Source organism: Equus przewalskii, chromosome 2, assembly GCF_037783145.1.
Source record: "Equus przewalskii isolate Varuska chromosome 2, EquPr2, whole genome shotgun sequence".
Taxonomy (NCBI): Eukaryota; Metazoa; Chordata; class Mammalia; order Perissodactyla; family Equidae; genus Equus; species Equus przewalskii.
This window is the reverse complement of record NC_091832.1, coordinates 99342294-99356579: the sequence shown is the minus strand read 5'-3', so window position 1 is coordinate 99356579 and position 14286 is coordinate 99342294.

Below are 14286 nucleotides of genomic sequence, written 5' to 3'. Positions count from 1 at the left end.
GAAGCTGCACTGGCAAGTAAGGATTTGAATCTTACATGTTGCCTATCACCCTAATCAAAAGAGAAGGGAAAATAGAACATACTTCATCTCTAGAGACTTGGGTTCCAATGGGAGAACATCAGACTAGATGGGAAAATAAATATGTTGATCTTAGTATGTAAACTTATTTGTGCATCACAGAGTCACCATGCAATCCCACATTATTTCGAGGAGGTTGCTAGTATCAGACACATAAAGGGCTGGGACAAGAACGGGCCGGAGAATGAATGTTTGCAAGTTGATATTTATCAGCAAAGTGTTCACGGTGCCTGCTTGCATGAAATTGCCTGGTACATTAAGAGCAAATCTTTAGGGAAATGTACTTAGTAAAATAACCATAAACAAACCTCTGTGGAATTCCCAAGTGTGGTAAATAGACACCAGCACTGGCAGAAGGTCTGTTATTAGGATGGAGAGACTCTGCATTTGCTGCCTATGTGAAAATAGGTTTCAAATCTCTCCCAGTGGCCCAATTCTGCACTCTTGGACATCAGGAAGCTATCTCACAGATCTAGAAAAATCTAGTGATTGCAATATGTCTTGAAAGCTCAGAAAATATTGAACAAATTAATGATTACATACACACTATAATTTATGTGTATATATACAATGTAGACACAGGTACACACTCACATTTTTGAATGCTCATACAGAGTTAGATAATAGAGAAGCATGTGGATTCATAAAAGAAAAATATTTAAGAAATCAATTTTTGAATGTCTTTGCCTCTAAACTTGAGACAATGGTTTTGCCACACCGGTGTCCATTTGACAAATGTTTATTGATTGTTAGTCTTTGGAGATTTGAAGACAAGTGTGACCTATTTATACCTTTGAGAAGCTCACAGTTAGCTGAGGTAGACAGAGAATTCAATAAGCATTTTTATAGCTTAACATGGTAAATATGAGGTAACGACAAGTTGCTATGTAATGCACTTTACTCAGTCTAAGAAGTAAGAGGAAGGTTTTGGAGACGGTGACGTGGCATTGAATTCTGAAAAGTAAATGAGGGGAAGGTTGTGATGGGGTATGGGGACGTAAGGTGAACCAGACAGGGGAATGTGAGCAAACCTGAACTTAGAGCTCAGAGGCATACAAACAGTTCCATATTCCTGATCCAAGGCAGCTGGGGGCTGGAGAGAGCACTGATTGGGAGTCAGAGGTAGGACTGGGTCTTGGTGCTGTTCAACCACACCTTGGTGGTCTGTGCAAGCGCTCAACTTTTAAGTTTCATTTCTTTATCAGTACAATGTGTTTAGTAATACATTGTCTTCTAGGGATGTTGTGAAGATATGTTTTGTACATGGGGCGTATAGAGTAGGGATTCAACAAATAGTATTCAAAAAGGTTACAATTATCAACGTGACCTTAACCAGAGTTCCCAGTCTGGCTACATATTAAAATTACCTAGGGAATTTTCAAAAGTGCTGATGTCTGGATCTCAACCCCAGAGCTTCTGATTAAACTTGAGATGGTATAGTCCAGATATCAGACTAAAGGAGAATACAGGAAAAATAATAGAGAAATAATAAGAATCAGTAGCAAAAGGGGAAATAATTGGGAAAATGTGATCTTCTCCAGAGAAGGCTATATTAAAAAGTCTGCCAATATGCTAAGGGATAGAGTTTCTTCGTTCCATAGAACAGAGAGATTGCCACTGTTGGGTATGGTTGAGAAGCATTTCCAGGCTTCATCTGTTCCAAAGTAGTTGACTTTTGGGGGGCTAGCTAACAAAGACAGATCTTCTGCATTCTAGAAGTCTCTTGCAATATGGAGTGCATCAATTTTATGCTGTTTATTATGGTAGAATAAGTTATAGGTTTTAATTCCTTGGAATGGTATAAAAGGGACATGGAAGAGGTGATGAAAGAATCTAAGAGTACTGAGGATAAAGATTCTTAGAGCTTTTTAGAGTACTACAGTTTAATCTAGTTAATTAATATTCATCTCAAAAGAGATGAAGCCTTGCTTTAAAGATGTGAAATACAGTAAAAGCAATCCTGCCTAAGCCTTTAGCCACAGGTTTGATGAGCAACAATGATACTGTTAACTATATTAGGAGAAAAAGAAATCGGCCGAATTACAGCAGAAAGAAATTTAAATATATACTAGAGAAAGTGATGAGCTCAGTTTGAATCTTAAAACAATTTACTCCCTTTTTTTCTGGCCTATCATAAATAAGCCTTGATGTTCTACCCTGGTTCCCAGAGAAGAGATTGTGTGGTAGAATTTTATTTTCTAACACTGAACATTAAAGAAAAACCAAAAGAGGCAAAATTCTTTTAATAGATTCAGATTCTTCAGGTCTAAAGTTTATTTTTTACATGGAGAACAACTAAGCTGATATTTTGATTGTGTAAATAAAATACAATATGCTACGCTTTTGTGATTGTTATCTGAGACCTCCAGATAAATGAATTATTTTACCCATGTATTGTTTTTCCCATGAAAATACTTAGGCTAATTGGAAAATAATTAACTACATTTATTTCCTCCCCTTTTGATATTGCCAAAATATTTCCCTGTGAAATATATAATTGCTGAAATATTTCCCACCTAAAATCACTCTAGTTTCTTTGTGCCATTCTTGAGATAGAAAGACTTGAAATCTCATCATTGTCAAAAGAGATTTTATTAAAGATCTTCTTTAATTCAACACCACACTAAGCAATACCTATAAAGTATTTTAGGAATAGAAATTAAGGACCAGACTATACTTAGAGCTTATAAGAATAATCATTGGTGATATGTATCCATTTTTGCTCTTTTTCACAAACTCACATACTTGCAAACTTGTCTGGGTATGCTGTTTTCATTTTTGTGCTCAGCACTTACAAGTTCCCATTACAGTCTGACATTTGCTTCAGCCACGCAAGTGGACTGTTTTTATTGTTGTTATTAAACACACCCACTATTTTCATGTAAACAAATTCAATGATCACTTTTTAGTCCCCATCTTATTTAACTTCTCATCAGCATTTGATACAACTGAGGGTCCTTTATTGAGCCATTCTCATTGTTGATGTCCACTAGTCAAAGACCACCAGAAATACACCTGTAGTTGAGCAAATTGTGCTTCCAGCTGACAGCTGTCAGGATTGCCTTTTTCTTCCTCACTATCATGGTACCATATTCTCGTTGGTTTCTTTCTACCTCTTTGTTCCTTTTCAGTCGTCCTAACAGTATCTTCTTCTCTATATAATCTTTAACTCTTCATTTTACCAGGGCTTGTATCAGAATCATCTTTCATATTCTTCTACACTTCCTATGCAATTTCATTCATTTGTATTACTTTAATTGCTAGCTGATTTTTTCAGACAAGACTATTCTATGACTAAAAAATGGGTTAGAATACTACAGCCCATAGGTTAAGCCTGTTTTTGCCCTGGATATAAGATGGTTTTTATATATTTAAATGGTTGGAAAAAATCCAAAGATAAATAATATTTCATGACATAAAAATCATATATAAAATTCAAGTCACAGTGTCCATAGATAAAGTTTCACTGGAATCCAGGCGTGTTCATTTGTTTAGGCATTTTTTATGGCTGCTTTTTTGCTGCAAGAGTAGTGTTGAGTGGTTGCAGCAGAGAAAAGCCAAAATTATTTACTAGCTGTACCGTTACAGAGAAACTTTGCCAACCCCTTCTCTAAAATCATGTATTCAACTAACATTTGACATTTTCACTAGAATATTTTAGTCATCTTAATTATTTAAAGCAGAAATTGTATTCACTTCCATTCCGTACCATAAATCTCTCCCTTTCCTACTCCCGTCCATCTTAATACATGGGGCCATTGCCTATAGAGTTACTCAAAGCAGAAACCACAGTCATCCTTAATTCTGACCTTTTCTCTACCTCATATTTCTAATCCTTCTGGGAAATCCATTGTTTCTAATTCCTAACTATATCTCAAATAGGCTAGTCAGTCTCCATTTCTTCTGCCACCATTCTGTATCATACCACCACCATCTTGGTCTACTCAGTCTCCTTATTGGTTTCCTACTTGCATGACTAAGTAAGTGCCTGATCCATGATATTTTCTATCATTACATCTGGACTGTTTTCTTCATAGAAATTACCACAAATTTTTATGTAAATATTTGGGTTTAAATTCTATGTATTTATTTACCTATCATTTATCCAAACAGAGAAACTCTAAGAAGGTAAATTCATGCCTTTTAGTCCATCAGTGGACGTAAACACTTTGAACAGTGACTGGCATGAAGCAAGAAGTCAATAACTATTTTTTTTTAACCAGTGTCTAACTTGTTTAAAGACCACAAAGGCAGTAGTGTAGTTACTCTGTCCCACACACACATATGCGCACAGTCCATTCTTAAGGAAAAATTATGTGTAAAGTGATGCATATTCCAGTGGTGACGTGTTCATGAATCGAATACTCATCACTTTAAATTTGCACCACAGTTATATGAGAGGCAGTTTGCTGAGAAGGAAGAGATGATATGGACTTCATCTTGATTTAAGAATTAGCTCTTAGCTTTTGTTGTTGGTGATGGTAGTGATGATGACCTTTTTCCTAAACAAACAAAAGAAAACAAACAATTTACTTACATCATTGTGGTGACCCAAAAGCTGAATCAAAGTGCACTAGTCATCTGCTTGATAATTTGTTGTCAAGCATCAGTGTACACCATTTTATACAGGAAAGAACTGTCTAATTATTCTTATGTGGATTTTGAATAGGAGCTTAGAAACTCTTCCCCCATAATACTGAGGTAAGAATGTAGACTAACTGTAAATAAGCACTTTTTTTGTGTGTTCAGCAGTTGGAAGAAACCGCTGAATGGGTGAGTTAGGTTTCAGGCAGAACTAACATGGTGAAACGGCCATAGGATATGGCATGAAAAGGTCATTTGAGAACAGATTTTGTAAAGTAATAGGGAAAGAGGCCAGTCGGCGGGGCTTTGCAGATAAATTACCTGGTAAGAAAAGAAAGCAGTGAGTTTTCAGGAGAGAAGTGACCATAAATGGAATGGTAGACAGACGGAGGCTCAAATACAGCAGGAAAGGAGAGGGAGAGTTCTCTGTATTTGAAGGCAGAAGAAAAGAAAGTCACTAAAGTGGAAAAAAATCAAATTTGGCAGATTGAGGAAAACATAAGAACCGGATCACTCAGAAGCTTGTGACTTCCCAAGTTTTGAATAATAATTTGGATTTCAAAAAATATTTTTACATAATTTATATCATATGACCTTCACAAAAACTGTGTAACTCTAAGTGAAGTGAGACAGGTGGTTCTAGTCCCATTTCACAGATTAGGAAGCAGAAGCTAAGTGCCTAGGGTGATGCAGTGGGTTAAGTGACATAAGGCAGAACAGAAGTGTTCTCACGCCTACGTTTGTATACTTTCGACTATACCCTGTCAACAGTGTGGTGTGAATCTTTAAACAGGATGAGATCAAAATCTGTCGTGAGGAGAAGTATTTAAGGCAAAGATCCAAAAAAAGTAGTCTCTTTTTTCCCACCACTCACTTTAACTATTCTCACACTTGACTGAATTTCAGTAGGCCAGGAATGTAGAAAAACACGACTGTCATTAAGGAACACGGATGGCATTCATTTGTTTTTTAAATTACTGGACATACACCATGCACCAAATGTTGGAGATACAATGGTAAGTAAAAATAGCCAAAATTCCAGTCTTAATGAGGCTCATTCTCTAGTGTAAAGAATAAGTTTTTAACCAAGTAACAAAAATAAATGTTTGAGTACAAACTCAAATACGAAAGCAGTGTCATCAGAAAGAATTTTACACGGGGCCTCATTGAGCCTTTAGAACCAGGAGATGTGAGCTTAGTGAGAGGATGACAATGGATAAACGCTAAAAGAGAAATAGGAGTGATCTATCTGAGAGGGAGCAGTCCTGGGGCCTTTTAGGAAGGCTTACATGTGAGAAAGTGTAAGGATCCAGCATGACCAACACAATTTTAGTTTGCTAATGTTTGTGTGCTTTGAATTATAACGAACATAGTAGAATTCTTTCTTCATTTTAAATAGTTATGTAAGGATATTGAGCCATATAATTCTGAGTCAACATTTTTCTCAAGTGATGGCTTAGAAATAGAGAATAAAATAACTGTTATAAAATATTAATTTCTGGTAGAAATATATACATGTATATTCTTGCAAAGGTCTCCAATAATGTTTTGCCCATGAGAAGCAATCATGAAGTAGCTATTAGCTAATTCTTTCAACACATATTTAGCGAAAATCTAGTAAGTATAATACGTACAAACATCTTTCTGAATGCTATTGTAAGTTTCTTATCCTCTAATGTTTAACCAAAGAGCAGCCAGGGCATGCTTTAAAGGAATTCCTCTTCCCTTGAAAAGGCCATTACCATATGTGATCACGTACTTATAATCTCCAGATTTATGCTGTCTTTTTTGCCTTAGCCTCAGGTAGGACAGGACAAAACCATTCTTTCAGTGCTGTAGTGATGAAAACCTTCTATATCTGTGCTGTCCCCTGTGGCACTCATAAGCTGCATGTGACTATTGAGCGCTTGGAATGTGGCTAGTGCAACTGACAATTGAACCTCTTATTTTATTTAATCTTAATTAATTTTAATTTAAAAAGCTACCCGTGGCTGGTAACAACTGTATTGGACAGTGACACTTCAGTCGGATTCAGGAAAAGATGTTGAGCTCCCACCACAATACTTTTGATACATTTGACATGAGCTTAATATTTCTTGTATCTTGTGGCCTGGATATAATTGAAAGAGAAGTTTTCTTGGTATAAGGGCGAACTTATCTTAAGGTAAAAATATAGGTGTGAACAGAAGCTCATTTTCCCAACTCACTTGGGGAATAACAACTGAACTTGTTTATATCAAAAAATCTGCCAAAACATGTAGCCAGAATTTCACAGAAAGTGATTTTTTTCAAGGATCCAAAAGAGTTAAAGTAAACAATTTTCTTTATGTTTGCCATTTGTGTAACAGTCATTTACAAAGAAATCATAAAAATGAATGAAATGAAATTACTTTTATAATAAACAACCAGAAAAATCCAGGGATCATATAAAGAAGATAGATGGAGATTAATGCATGGTCAGCCAACTCATTTCTCTCTATCACATACAATATTTAGAGTTTCAATGAGACATCCTTTCTCTCTAAAATATTCATATCTGAACGTGAATGCATATAATTGAATGTGTTTATTCAAAACATAGAATAAGAGTGTATATTTCTCTTCCACATTTGCACCATAGCCATCTTGTACTACTGCTTCAGATAACGTTACTGCCAATTTTCTCTTTTTTTGCAAAATTTCAGAGATATTTTATATATCCCTTCAACATATTTACTAAGTGCCTATTATTCTAGGCATTGTTCTAAGATCTGGTTTATTGTAGTGGAAATAAAAAACAGAATAAAAAATTCCTTAAGGAAATTATAGTCTGGGTCAGCCGCGGTGGCCTAGTGGTTAAGCCTGGTGCACTCTTTGACGGCCAGGGTTCAGTTCTCAGGCACGGACCTACACCACTCATCAGTGGCCATGCTGTGGTGGTGACTTGCATAAAAGGAGGGGAAAAAAGGGGGTGATCGACAATAGATGTTAGCTCAGGGCAACTCTTCCACACCAAAAAAAACAAGAAGAAGAAGAAAAAGAAAAATTACAATCTAAGGGAAGGAAATAAGCAATCAGCAAAATAAATAAGTAAAATACATGTTATATTAAATAGTGATAAGTACCACAGATTTTTTAGAAGGATGTTAAAAGAGGAGAAGGCATTGAAGCAGGAAAGGGAATTAAGGGTGCCTCAGTTGGCGAAGGAGTTTACATTTTAAATAGGATGAGCAGAGAAGGACTTTTAAACTTTATTTTCATCAAAGACTTGAAGGTATGAAGGGAGCAAGACGTGTTTAGGCAGAGAACTGCATGTGCAAAGGCCTCAAGGTAGGAGCTTGTCCAGCGTCTTCCGGGAAGCAGCTTTGCAGTGTGGCTGAATCAGTGACCACAAGGCAGAGGCTCTTTGTGTCCAGTAACGAATATACCAATCAACTGATGAATCACAGTTATAGTGTTCTTTGTATTGTGTGTGATTCTTTCTCATCAAATATTCTGAGTCTCTAGCTTTAGAATAGGGCTTATATCTCTCTAGTATAGTAGTCCCCTCTTATCTGTAGGGGATGCATTCCAAGATGCCCAGTGGATGCCTGAAACCTCAGATAATGCTGAACCTTATATACAGTATGATTTTTCTTATATGTACACATCTATGGTAAATTTTAATTTATAAATTTAGGCAAAGTAAGAAATCAACAACTTCTCTTTGGCATATCTGAATTGCCAGCATACCTACTCTTGCACTTTGGGGCCATTATGAAGTAAAATAAGGGTCACTTAAACATAAGCACTATAATACCAGGACAGATCTGATAATGGATAGGGCTACTAAGTGACTACTGGGCCGGGAGTGCATACAGTGTGGATATGCTGGACAAAAGGATGATTCGTATTCTGGGAGGGATGGAATGGGATGGGGCAAGATTTCATCATGGTAGTCAGAACTTGGGCAATTTAAAACTTATGAATTGTTTATTTCTGGAATTTTCTGTTTAATATTTTTGGATAGTGGTTGATCATGGGTAACTGAAACTACGGGAAGTGAAACCACAGATAATGGGGGGTTATTGTACCTATGATCTCTATTAACTACGCATTAACTTCAAAAAATAATTGCATATTAGAGTCTGATTATTTCTCTTATGGAATATACTATGTAATACCTACAGAAATAGCTAAGCTGGTTTCTTCTCTAATGCTATTTTCAAAGTTCCAAATTCATTTTGTAATATCAGATTCTGTCCTCTGGTTGAGGATATAAGACAGATTACTTTGTAGTGAATATAGTTCCATAGAGAATTGTCAAAATATTAATTTACTTGATTATAATGACATTATAGTCTGTCATTATTTCTACAGAAAAAATAAAAGGCTTATGGAAGAGAACATTTCAATAATTTGGTTTATTAATGAGAACATCAAAGTCTAGAGAGGTAAAATGGTTTTCCCAAATCGCCCATGGATGGTGATAGTTACAGCTAGCATTATTGTGTTCACAATATGTGATGGCCTTTGTGCTAAATACTTTACAGGCACTATATAATCGTAATCCTCCCAACAACTCTGAGAGGTAGCCGTCATTACTATTTTACTAATGGAAAAACTGAGGGAAATAAGGAACTTCTTCAAAGACACACAGCGGGTGAATGGTACAGCTGGGAGCGCCTCGAGATCTTTATAGATACAGGGCGAGGAATGCCCTATTGGAAATGGGAGAAACAGAGAGGAATTCTGGGAAGAGAGTAAGCTTTCACTTTGGTAAGATGTTGGATTGAATTTCACCTCCACATAAGAGCTGAATATTTGGGGGCAAGCAATATAGTTTTTCAATATGGTTCAAGTTGTGAAAATTGAGGAACCAAACTACAGCTGTATTATTGCTTATCTGGACCTTGACCTAATCCATTGTGAGTAAAAGTTAGAAGCTATCAAGCTTCCTAATTTAACTTGTGAGTATATTCTTATAGAGTAATTAAAAGAAGCTATTCAGTTGAGATGAAAACCTTTATATGCCTAAAAAGAATATGGATCATTATATTAAAAAATAGGACTTGTAATTTTAAGTGAAAGCTTAGTACAGTATCAACAGAAAATCCAGTGTCCAATTATTTAAGGTTAAAAGAGTATATTGAAATTAATAAGGTGCTCATTAATTTGCCCTGTATTATCTGCTTACTTTTCACTTCTTTCTTTTTACATATACTTAAAATTTTAATTATACTCAGTGAAGCAAGTCTATATTAATGGCATGCATCATTATGTGTCTCCATTGTAAACAGCAAAAGTAACTGTTTTGCACATGCACAGCTATAAACCCCAAGTTAAGTTTATAGCAGTCACTCAATATTTATACTAGATGTAATTTGATATGTTTTAAAACTTAAAAGAAATTTACCTTTATAGGGTAAAATAGCTCTGAATAGGCTATTAATCTGAAGTCGTAACTGATTTTTGTTGTGGTTACCAAGATCCAAAGTTTCAGTTACCTTGATTGCTGTATTTTGCCAAACATCTTTTTTTCAATTTGTTCTTTTGTACGAAAATGATGTGATTTACCCACTGTGAGTAGGAAAACTTCAAGTTATTTTTACATCATTAGTAATGAACTTACAATAAGCATTCAACCTCCCACACCAAGACCCCTGGTGATCAATTGAATGCATTAATCGGAGCACCAGCTGAGATTACAGGGTGTAATCTGTGGCTGGGGATCAGAGATTTCTCTGTGTAAATTTAATTTACCCTTATGGAGATCAAAAGCTCATTAACACCTCCTTCTTCCCAACTGAGCTAAAAGCTTGAAGCAATTAGTATTTGAAAGATATTTTCTTTCATTAATATATTTTTTTTCAGGATGTAATCTGTGTTGGTTCCATTTTACGTATTCACATGGTGTATTTTAAAATGAGAAATGCACAGACTGTATCTTTTGTGGGTTTTTTGCTTTGGTGGTTGTTTTAGGTTACTATTCCCCAACAAGTATTTATACAGCAGCTTAAAGGACCACAAAAAAGTAGCATCTAGGTGCTCATTTCATCTGCTTTCCAAATGAAGTGACTAATAACTTTCAAGAGACCTAGATTATTCCCACACGGAAGAAAAAGGGAGAAAACATTTTAAATCAACACAAGAGAGTTTGCCACTTTTCAGTGGGGGAAGACATTGCCTATGAGCTGCTTTAGCCTGAAGGCTGTTGATTAGTTACACAAATGTGTTAAAAATAGAGCTCCTAGCAATGTTTAGCGGGACTAGTGAATGAAAAAGCATAGCTTTTTATATATTTCATCTAAGACATTATGTTATTCTTATCAATTACTATATGCAAGTAAAATGCAAGTCTGTGTGATTATACAGTTTCTTTTATATCCAACCATTATTTATAAAGAAAATATTCATGAACAGAAAGAGATGATAAATGTTTGCGGAAAACAACCAGAGGTTTTTGTTTTGTTTTAGAATGCTGATATAATTTGAAACTCTGATGTATTACTAAATCTCTTTATTATAATAGCATGTTGACAAATTATATTGTGAATGGATAATCTGTAATGTACAAACCACAGATTACGGAAAATTTTGTATAATAAGTTAGCATCATTCTTTCATCAATATCCCTCCTTGGTAGTACGTCTAGTGCTTAGAGGGGTCTATTAACTCTACTGGTCTATTAATGCCTCTTGGAAGACTTGAGATTGTTAGTGAAAAAGATAGTAAATAAACCTACGGTATCTCTAAAAGAGAATGTCCCCATAAATGCCTTAGTACAGACAAATACTTTTGATACCAGTAAAAATGGTCCTGAGGAAGAGAGTAATTGTAATTAGGGCTATTAGAAAGGAAAACTTTTCAACTGTTTTTTTCAATTAATTAATTTATTTTTAATTAATTAATTTGTTTTTGAGGAAGACTAGCCCTGAGCTAACATCCGTGCCCACCTTCCTCTACTTTATATGTGGGATGCCTGCCACAGCATGGCTTGACAAGCTGTGTGTAGGTCAGCAATCGGGATCCAAACTGGTGAACCCTGGGCCGCCAAAGCAGAACGTGCTAACTTAACCACTGTGCCACTGGGCCTGCCCCTCAATTGTTTTTGATAGTCCTTTTTCCTCAAGGTGGAGAATTGTAAAACATGTCTTAGGAAAATAACACATGAACTTTTGCCATCATTTTTTTTTCAGTGAAAATTTATTTTTTCCTGCTTTATTGAGGTGTAGTTGACAAATAAAATTCTATTATTTAAAGTGTATAACATGATTTGATATATATTATGAAAGGATTCCCCCCAACTAGTTAATTAACGCTGTCATCACCTCGTATATTTACCTTTTTTTTTTTTGGTGAGAATATTTAAGTTCTACTCTCATCAAATTTCAGTCATACAGTACAATGTTATCAACTATAGTCACCATGTTTTGCTTTGTTCTTTTAAAGATTGGCCCTGAGCTAAGATCTGTTGCCAATCTTTTCTTTTTTTTTCCTCTTCTTCTCCCCAAAGCCCTCCAGTATGTAGCTGTATATTCTAGTTGTAGGTCCTCCTGGTTTTGCTGTGTGGGATGCTGCCTCGTCATGGCTTGATGAGCAGTGCCGTGTCTGCACCCAGGATCTGAACTGGCAAAACCCTGGGCCGCTGAAGCAGAGTGTGCAAACTTAACCACTCAGCCACAGGGCCAGCCCCCTCACCATGTTGTACATTAGATCCTCAGATATTACTCACCTTGTAACTGAAAGTTTGTACCCTTCTAACAACCTCTTTCTTTTTCCCCAACAGCCAACCCATGGAAACCACATTTTTAACTCTCTGTTTCTATGAGTTTGAGGTGTTTTTTTGAGTATTTTTTCAGATTCCACGTATAAGTGATATCACGAGGAATTTTTCTTTCTCTGCCTGGCTTATGTCACTTAGCATAATGCCCTCAAGGTCCATCCGTGTTGTTGTAAATGACAAGATTTCTTTCTTTCTTAAGGCTGAAAAATATTCCAGGTATGTGTGTGTGTGTATATGTATATATATCATATTTTCTTTATCCATTCACCTGTTGACAGACACTTAGGTTGTTTCCATTCCTTGGCTATTGTGAATAATGTTGCTATGAACATAAGAGTACAGAAATCTCTTTGAAATAATAATTTCATTTCTTTTGGATATATGCCCAGAAGTGGAATAACTGGATCATATGGTGTTCTGTTTTTAATTTCCTAAGGGACTTCCATACTGTTTTCCGTACTGGCTCTACCAGGTTACCTTCCCACCAACAGTGCACAAGGGTTCCCTTTTCTCCACATCCTCCCCAGGATGTGTGATATCTCTTGTCTTTGTGACTATAGCCATCCTAACAGGTATGAGGTAAGATCTCATTGTGGTTTTGATTTGCATTTTCTTGATGACTGATGTTGAGCATCTTTTCATGTGCCTGTGGTTCATTTATATGTCTTTTTGGAAAGATGTCTGTTAAGGTCCATGACTCATTTTTTAACTGAATTATTTATTTATTCACTTTTTTAATTAATTTATTTATTTTGGTGAGGAAAATTCATCCTGAGCTAACATCAGTTGCCAATCTTCCTCTATTTTTTGTATATGGGATCCTCCACAACATGGTTGATGAGTGGAGTAGGTCTGCGTCCAGAATCCAAAACTGTAAGCCTGGGCTGGCGAAGCAGAGCCGGTGACCTTTAACCACTCAGCCATGGGGTTGGCTCCCCTATTCATTCATTTTTTTTCTATTGAAGTCTATGACTTCCTTGTATATTTTGGATAACAACCCTTATCAGATATGTAATTTGCAAATATTTTCTCCCATTTCATAGGTTACCTTTTCGTTTTATTGACAGCTTCCTTTGTCATGCAAAAGCTTTTTAGTTTGATGTAGTCCCACTTGCTGATTTTTTATTTAGTTGTCTTTGCTTTTGTTTCCAAATCCAAAAAATCATTGCCAAGACTAATGTCAAGGAGCGTACCTTCTATGTTTCTTCTAGGAGTTTTAAAATTTTAGGGCTTATGGTCAAGTCTTCAATCCATTTTGGGTTGGTTTTTGTGTCTGATGTAAGATAGAGGTCAGTTTCATTCTTTTGCATTCAGCAATCCAGTGTTCCCAATGCCATTGATTGAAGAGAGAGTATCCTTTCCTCATTGTATATTCTGGTCCCCTTTGTCAAAAATTAATTGACCATGCATTCATGGGTTCATTTCTGGGCTCTCTATTCTGTCCCATTGATTTACGTATCTGGTTTTATGCCAATACTGTTTTGATTACTGTAGCTATATAATATAGTTTGAAATCAGAATGTGTGATGCCCCCAGCTTTGGTCTTCTTTCTCAAGATTGCTTTGGGTGTTAGGGTTTTTTCTGGCTGTTTCTTTAGGTCTTTTAGGATTGTTTTTTTCTATTTCTGTGAAAAGTACCATTAGAATTTAGATAGGAATTGCATTGAATCTGTAGATTGCTTTAGATAGTATGGACATTTTAGCAATGCTAATTCTTCAATCTACAAAACTGAGACATAAGAAATTAAGTAACTCAACCACAGTCACACAACTATTAGGTGGCAGAGTGGGAATCTGATCCTGGTTACTAAGGTGCCAGACCCCTTGCTCTTAAACCACTCTATGATCCTTCCTTGTAAACAGGAAATTATGAAAAGGGGA